This window comes from Ziziphus jujuba, chromosome 12 (genome assembly GCF_031755915.1).
Source record: "Ziziphus jujuba cultivar Dongzao chromosome 12, ASM3175591v1".
Taxonomy (NCBI): domain Eukaryota; kingdom Viridiplantae; phylum Streptophyta; class Magnoliopsida; order Rosales; family Rhamnaceae; genus Ziziphus; species Ziziphus jujuba.
The window spans coordinates 24,385,830-24,394,125 of record NC_083390.1 but is presented as its reverse complement, the minus strand read 5'-3'; positions in this window follow the sequence as shown (position 1 = coordinate 24,394,125).

Below are 8,296 nucleotides of genomic sequence, written 5' to 3'. Positions count from 1 at the left end.
GCCACACGCTCCGGCGAGTACCCAGTTACACCGCCGGTCCCTCCCCACTAATACTGACCCCCTGAACCCAGATTCTGTGTCCTTTTCCCCCAATTCGCGACGGTTTGGGAGAATTGAGGCTCTAAAGGCCGAAAGCTTTCCGGCGAGATTCCGGCCACCTCGGGTCCGATCTCCGGGAAGTAAGACCGGATTCATAATTCTCGTCACTCAAGCTTCGATTCGGTATATTATTCGTCAATTTTGGTTAACGTTTGTGTTTAACCCCCCGGATACCGGGTATTATTTACCCGAATAAAATATTAATTTATTTGAGTTGTGTAATATTGTTGTTGTAGGAGCACGGATGCATCGTGGAATTGATCCCATGGAGGATCTTGGTTTAATTGCTTGCTTAAGGTGAGTGACCCACCTTTAAAACTATTTTGAGGTGATTAATTATATTTACTTGGTGTAAATTTGGTATTTAGAATTATGCTCATGTGGTGGAAATTTAATTATAATTGTGGAAAAATATTATTTTATAAGTACGTATATGTTTATTGCTGCTAAATGAAAATTTGGTTTATTAATGGATTTTTTATCATTATTGTGATTTAATTGTATTATTACGCATGAGCAAAGTATTTCATTAATTAATTGTATCTGGATTTTTATATTATTTTTGGGCATGATTGGTTTAAATATTTTAAGAAAAATATTTGTTTAAATTGGTGGTTTCAAATTTGATAATTATGCCCGTGGAATATTATTTGATGGACTTTGTGATACAAAAAAAAAATTATTTGTATATTGTTATCGATGGTTTTGTACCGGAAATGTTAAAGGAAAATGTGGGATGATGAATTTAAAAAATGGTATAATTTCCACGGTAAATTTTGGAAAATTGGTACTGTAATAAAAAATTTAAGGATTGGTTTTAGATGCACTCATACAGTATTGGTGTTCTGGCTGTATATGTGATTAGCGCGCAAGTTATTATGTCTCCCGTGAGTTGCCATTGGACCGAGGGCAGGCAAGTTTGATATTGGCCATAGCCGCCCCCCTCCATGGCCGGGATGACGGTTTTAGCAGCGGCGCTGTCGGGATGCCGAAGCACTGTATGCAAGTTTCTCTCTTTAACCTCCCCGCCAGTCGGTACTCAGGACGCTGGGTATCGGAGGGCATCACTGGTATATGGTGTGGTGCGTCAAGTATAAATTTTCAGATAGAAATTTCAAACCCTAAAGTGTTCAAAAATTATTTATTGTGTGTTATTACATTTTATTTATAATTGGGTTATTTATTTATTATTTATTAAATTAAAAATTCCTTGATTTTTGGGAATAAGAATAATTGGGTTTTGCGAAAATGTTTTAAAAGGGGAACATTTACAACGGAGTGAATAGTGAGGGTTTTGAGAGAAATTATTACTTTCAAATGATTATTATTTATTTATTTAACTGTTTGGTACTGATGAATTAATTTTCCTTATTTGTTATATTATTAATATTAAAAGTGTTCAGTAGATAGGGTCACTCACTGAGATGATTAGCATCTCATATTTTTAAATTCCGTTCCCCTAGGTCCAGGTTGGGAGACGTTGATCGTCCAGGACGAACTCGACGTCTCAGTTCATTGCCGAAAGTCCAAGAAGCATTTCCTTCCTTTTTCCTCTCCATCTTGTATTGCTTCCGTATCTGTCATTGTATTAATTCCACATTTATTTGTATAATGCTCTGTATACTGTATTGGACATGTAGTTATTATTTATGCACTGATTTACTGTTATTCTTTTGGAGTGCTGCAAATTTGTGGAATTATATTGTAGTAACGTGGGAGGAATAAGGGGATGTATATAGAAGTGTGTTTTCAGTGCAGGAAATTGGTGGTAAGTCCAACCCTTAGGGAAGGTTCTGCCAGATTTTCCATTGGAGGGTCCGGTAGGGTTTCCCTGGGATCAAGGCTTGTCTAGGGTTCCGGTGAGGAATTTTGGACGGGTCCTGACAGGTTTATCGGAAAACCCATTTCCGGTGAGTTTCCAGTCACACCGTCCATCCTTTTCCATTAATTCCAACCCCTTGAACCCAAATCCGAGGTCGGTTGTCTCCAATTCACAGCGATTTTTGAGAGCCAAGGATCCAAAACCCGAGACCTTTCTGGCGAGATTCCAGCCACCTTGGATCCGATCTCCAGTAGGTAAGACCCAATCCATGATCCTCGTTCCCTAAGCTTCGTTTCAGTATATTATTCTGAATTTGAGTTACCGTTTGTGTTAGTTCCCACCGGGTATCGTGTATTAATTACTCGAATAAAATATTAATTTCATTGTTGCTGATAATGTTGATATTTTTAGGAGCACGTGTGGGTCATAAGACTGATCCTATGGAGGATCTTGATTGACACTCGTGCTCGAGGTGAGTGACCTACCTTTAAAACTAATTTTCGGATGTTAAATTATATTTATTTTGTGATAATTAAATGTTTGGATTTAATATTTTATATGTTAAATATTTAGCAAAATTATATTTGAAATTTTGATGGCACAATTTGAATCAATTGAAATGTATATGTGCATTAAAGCATATTTTGATTTTGATAAATTATGGAGATTTTATTTTTATGAAATTCAATTTTAAAAAAAATTGTGAATTTAATTTTATTTGAATTGTTGTTGAATTTAATTGTGAATTTATTTATGTTTAATAAAAATGTATTTATCGATTAATGAATTGTGGAATTTAATTATATTTTGAATTTTAAGGAATTGAAGGAATATTTATTTTAGATTATTGTTAATTCCATTGATGGATTTATTATGTGTTTGAAATTGTATATTTATGAGAATTTTGATTATTGTGGATTTTATGAGGTTTAAATGACATATTTGATTCAAATTGGTTTTTGAAGATTTGAGAAAGAAATATTGATTTAAATGATTATGTTTCAAAAATATTTATACCATTGGAAAATTCGTATATTTGAATTGATGGAATTGAGAGTTGATGGATTTGTAATTTATGAAATTTATGCGATAGATTTATGATGATGATTTTAAAAAAGAATATGAAAATATTCTGGGTTTAAAGGTGATGTAAACCAACGGATTTGAAAGGTGAAAAATTTATAGGTTTAAATGGATAAAATAAATCCGTTGGTATTTTATACAAATATTGATTTTATGATTTACGAGTTTTTAGATGCACCACACACGTATTGGTGTTCTGTATATATGGATATGATTAGTGCAAACATAGATATGATTAGCGTGTAGGTGAGTGTGAGTAGCGCACAAGTGATTTATGGGTTGTCCTGTGATTGCCATCGGACCGAGTGTCGGCAAGTTGATATCGGCCGTAGCCACCCTCCTCCATGGCCAGGATGCCTGATTGCAGCGGTGCGGTGGGATGCCACGCGAACGTATGCCGGTTTCTCTCTTTAATCTCCTGTCTGGTGGTACTCGGGATGCTGGATACCATTGGCACCACTGGTATATAGTGGGTACATCAAATGGTTTTCACAACATGATTTTCAAATATGAAATAATTTAAAATTTTATTTTTAATAAAATATATTTAATGGTGTTTTATTATTTATTTATTTAAATTTCAAAGTTTATACATTTTTGCAAAAATGTTTTTACGAATTTATTATTCAAATTGTTTTGGTATTTTGAAATCAATTCTAATATATTATATTTTCTTTTCTTTTATTTTATTCTTACCATTTATTTTAAAGGGGTGTTTATTTTGATTTGATTATTCCTTTACTTAATTGTTCAATTAATTGATTTATTTTAATTATTTAATTATTTCTTGAATTGTGTTAATATGAGTTTCATTGATATTTTTGTATTATTTGTTTATGATATATTATTAATCTTTTAGTAATTGTTGTAAAAATTTTATTTTCATTTTTATTATTATTTCCATTTTTATTTTGGATTCTTAATTTGTTGTGTTTTATTTGTAAATTTTGATTAATTATTTTCTGAATCTTGGGGCATAAAATATCGGATTTTGTGAAAACGTTTTAAAAAGGGAACATTTCCAACTGAGTTGTTAGGACCTGTCCAAAATTCCTCACCGAAACCCTAGACAAGCCTTGATCACAGGGAAACCCTACCGGACCTTTCAATGGAAAATCCGGCAGAACCTCCCCTAAGGGTTGGACTTACCACAAATTTCCTGCACTGAAAACACACTTCTATAAATACCACCTTATTCCTCCCATCTTGCTACAATTTGATTCTACAAATTTACAGCACTCCAAAATACTAACAGGGAATTAATGCAGTATTTAATAAAATGTGTCCAATACAGTATACAGAGCATTATACAAATAAATATGAAATTAATACAATGTCAGATAAAAAAGCAATACAAGATGAAGAGGAAAAAGGAAGGAAATGCTTCTTGGACTTTCGGCAATGAACTGAGACGTCGGGTTCGCCCCGGACGATCAACGTCTCCCAATCCTTGTACCTAGGGGAACAAAATTTAGAAATATGAGATGCTAATCATCTCAGTGAGTGACCCTATTTACTGTACAATTATAACAGTAACAATAATTATAGCATATTTTATTGATTAAGAATAAATAAGTAAATAAATAATAATTAATTGAAAATAATATTTTCTCTCAAAACCCTCACCATTCACTCCGTTGGAAAGGTTCCCCTTTTAAAACATTTTCGCAAAACCCAATCTTTTATGTCCCGAAAATCAAGGAATACTTAATTTAATAAATAATTAAATAATCCAAATACGAATAAAATGTAATGAAATATAATAAAATAAATTTAGAATACTTGCATGAAAGAAATATAACATAAAGGAAAAATTCAATATAATTCATAAAATTTGATTTAATAAACTAAAATAAATAGTATCAAAAATATAATTTAAATAATTTAAACAGTCCTGTAAAATAAGTGGTAAAAATATTATAAAAATTCATTTTAAAATATTCAACCAATCTATATAATAAAAATATAGCAAGATGCATTTTAAAAATATTAATTTATAATAAGTGACATAAAATATGAATAAATACATTTTAGAAAATACTAATTGGAAATAAGTAATAAAACAATTAAATTCATTTAATTTAAATGCTGCTTTAAAACTTTAAGATTTGAAATTTATATCTGAAAAATAATACTTGATGCACCACACTATATACCAGTAATGCCCTATGATACCCAGCGTCCCGAGCACCATCTGGCGGGAGGTTAAAGAGAGAAACTTGCATACGGTCACTTCGGCATCCCGATAGCGCCGTTGCTTAAACCGTCATCCCGACCGTGGAGGGAGACGGCTTATGGCCAAATCAAACTTGCCTGCCCTCGGTCCGATGGCAACTCACGGGAGACATTATTACTTGCGCGCTCATCCACATATACAGTACAGAACACCAGTACTATATGAGTGCGTCTAAAATAAATAACCAAATTTATTATTAAAATACCCAATTTTTTCAAAATTCATCGTGGAAATTATACCATTTTTCAAATTCACTATCCCACATTTTTTCTTTAGTCCTCATCATAAATCCATCACTTTAAAATCCATCAATTTAAATATACAAATTTTTCATTGGCATAAGGTCAAGCCATTTATATAATTTTTCTCATATCATAAAATCAATTAGATAATATTTCAAGTGCATAAATATATATTTTGAGAGCACCATAACTTAAATCAATATTTTTCTTAAAATCTTTAAAATTAAATCATACCAAAAATAATATTAAAACCACATGAATTTCATATATAATTTAATTCCACAAATCCTCAATACCATAAAATAATTTTCACAATGCATAAATTTATATAAATGCATTTTTTATTAATCAAAATAAATTCACAAATAAATTCCGTAATAAATCAAATAATATTACTTTTACAATTCCTTTAAACATCAAATTGTTATAAAATCTAGATTTCCATAATTTATCAAAAATCATATATTTCAATTTATTCAAATATGGGCATCAAAATTTAATTCACAATTTATCTAACAATTAACATAAAATAAAAACATTCAAATATTAAAATATCACAATATAATTAATTTGACTCCCAAAATTAATTTCGAAGGTGGGTCACTCACCTCGAGTACGCAATCCAACCAAAATCCTCCATTGGATCAATTCCATGATGCACACGTGCTCCTAGAACAACAATATTACACAACTCAAATAAATTAATATTTTATTCGGATAAATAATACCCGGTACCCGGGGGGTTTAACACAAACGTTAACCAAAATTTATGAGTAATATACCGAAACGAAGCTTGTGAAATGAGGATTACGAATCTGGTCTAACTTCCAGGATATCGGACCCGTGGTGGCCAGAATCTCGCCGGAAAGTTCTCGGATTTCAAGTCTTCGATTCTCTCAATCCGTCACGAATTGAGGAAAGTGGACACTGGATTTGGGTTTAGAGGGTCGGAATTAGTGGGAAAGGATGGGTGGTGCAACTAGAAACTCGCTGGAAAGTCGATTTTCCCACGAGTCGCCGTGGTCACCAGAATCCGCCACCGCTGGTGGCTTGTCCGGTGGCCATTGGCCGTGATTTTTGGTGGAAAGGTAGATCGGAGAATGGGTGATTCAACGGGACTGGTGTTGAGGCAAACGGAGGTCGGAATGGAGAGAAATCTAGGTTTGAAGTAATCGGCGCTGCAGTCGGAAAAAGTCTCGATTCGGGCGCGTCGGCTCTCGGTTGGCTTTGATTTTTGGCTGCTGGCCAGTTTTCAGGTGGGCTTCAAGCTAGGGTGGCGCATGTACTGTTCTGGTGGCCGAAAATAATTGAACAGCGGTTGGCCGGTTGTGTTTCTCTTTCTAGCTCTCTCTCTCTCTCGCGCTCTCCTCCCTCCGCTTCTCAGCCAGTCAAAACGCCCGTGGGTGACACTGTGCACTCATGGGTGGGTCCATTTTTTTTGACACGTCGCACCACTGTTCACACACATACAGATCCATGAATAGTAAATGCTGTCTTGGAAAAACTTCACAATTTCGTAACTTTCAAACCACATGTCCAAATCGGAAGTGCCGCTAGTCTATAAACTCGTATTGATGAGTACTTCATAACCACACATGAGTTAAAGCTCAACTTTGCACGAGCAAAAAGTCAACTCGGGCACCCCTTAGACAGTTTGGACCTCAACTTGTTTTGCTCATAATTTTCAAACTGTAGCTCCATTTTCGATGTGCTACTAGTCTATGAACTCGTGACAACGTGTAATTTGTAATGGTACCTCGGTCAATGTGAAATTCCATAAGGAACAAAAAGTCAACATTTGATCCCTTCTCGGTCAACGATGGTCAAAACCGGTCAACCTTGATCAAATTTGAGAAATTCCGATGTACTTCGGGATGGGGTGTTACAGAGTGATTGTGAGGATTTTGAGAGAAAAATTATTTTCAATTATTATTACTAAACCATGTATGTATTTATTTATTTATTTATTTACTTATTACTAAATTACTTAATTATTAGTAGTTAGTAAACTAGATCGCTCACTGAGATGATTAGCATTTTATATTTTTAAATTTCGTTCCCTTAGGTTCAGGTGGTAGACATTGTTCAATCAGGGTGAGCTTGATAGTTTGACTGTTTCTGAAGGACCAAGAAGTCTCCTTTTCTTCATTCCTTATTGTGTAATATTTCTTTCGATTCTGTTTGTAATAACTATCACACTTAGAATTTTATTAATATTCTGTATACTATATTGGATGTATTACTTAATTAATTATGCACCGATTTACTGTTATTTATTTGGAGTCCTGCAAACTTGTGAAAATAAATTGTAGTAAGGTGTGAGAAATAAGGTGGTGTATATAGAAGTGTGTTTTCAGTGCAGGAAGTTTGAGGTAAGTCTAATATTTATGGGAGGTTCTGCCGGATTTTCCATTAAAGAGTCCGATAGGGTTTTCTTAGGATCAGACCTTATCTAGTGTTCTGGTGAGGAATTTTGACCGGGTCCTGACATACACACACACACACACACTCTCTCTCTCTCTCTCTCTCTCTATATATATATATATATATATATATTTATATCTTTCCAATGTCAACCGCGCTTTTGTTATCTTGAGTACTATCAACGTACGTTATCAAAAATTAAACGAAAATAAGATACTTACAAAGATTGAAGACTTTTCACGTGTTAAAAAAAGTCTTATTTTTTTAAAAAAATATTTTAATCTTGATAAAAACTAAAAAAGTAATAGTTTACATGCTTCTTTTCTTTCTTTTTTTTTTCTGACATAATTAAGTGAAGTTAGTACGTTGTCTAAACTCAATTTCTCAAAG